Raw genomic sequence first — 1,231 nt, 5'->3', positions numbered from 1 at the left:
CACCTCACAGCCAACCCCCACAACAAAGAAACACCTGACGCGCGACAATACCGGACTCATAAGAAAAGAGGAACACTGCAGTAGGTCCTCTGGTCCAATTAGACGGGTCCTCACGACAACCCACCAACAAATCATTCTACCCAAGAAATAAGGTTTATTATTTGTCCAATGTATTATTAAACTCTAACCAAATTTTATTAATTATAAATGAATCTAATTTATACAAACCTAAGGAAATATTCATATTATTTTCAAAACTGCTTTTTATGAAACAAGATTCAATTATATTTCTGTCGACCATGGACTTGCTTGATACAACTTTCTCAACTTTTTGAAAATCAATTGGATGGTTAAAGTCTCTCACATGAATAAATAGAGCATTGGAATCTTGTCCAGTTCTAATGCTATATTTATGTTGTTTTAATCTAAGTTCGAGACTTTTACAAGTTTGACAGTAATAAACTTTATCGCAAATTTTACAAGGAATCTTACAGACACATCCATCAGCATTTTGGGGGGAATTCTTTATCAAAAGTTTTTTACTGTATCAAGATTTTTAAATACAACTTTAATATTAAAAGTCTTAAGAAGAGAAGGCATATCAACTAAGTTTTCATGGTAAGGGAGAGCCAACATATTTTTAGTTGAATAAGGCTGGTTGTCCCATTTTGGGTTGTAAAAAGTATTTCTAGCAATTTTGAATGATTTATCAATTACATTTTTCGGGTATTTCAGATCATTGGCTATTTCATAAATTTTGGATATTTCTTCATCTATGAACTCTGGACTACAAATACTTAAAGCTCTCAAAAACACTGATGAGAAAACAGACAGTTTAACTCTATCTTGATGGGAAGAATAATAGTGTACATAGGAACAGTTATTTGTAGGTTTTCTGTAAATTTTAAATTTGAATTCATTATTACTCTTAATAATTAAAACATCTAGAAACGGCAATGAGTTATTTTCCTCAAACTCAACAGTGAAGTTTATAGAATGGAAATGGTGTATATCTTCATTCTTGGGCATAAGACATAAAATATCATCGACATATCTGAACCATTTTGCTCTATTAGGAACTACGTGTTCATCAAGAGCTGCAAGAAGCCCCTGTCACGTGTCTTCAGCATTCTATGGAGAGGGAGCATGGACGCAGGGGTCATCCAACACTCAATAAAAACAACAGACATAGCCCAACTCTACAAAGGTGGGAGTAAAGTAATTGCAAAAA

The sequence above is a fragment of the Cherax quadricarinatus genome, chromosome 26, assembly GCF_038502225.1.
Source record: "Cherax quadricarinatus isolate ZL_2023a chromosome 26, ASM3850222v1, whole genome shotgun sequence".
Lineage (NCBI taxonomy): Eukaryota > Metazoa > Arthropoda > Malacostraca > Decapoda > Parastacidae > Cherax > Cherax quadricarinatus.
This window is presented reverse-complemented; position numbering follows the sequence as displayed.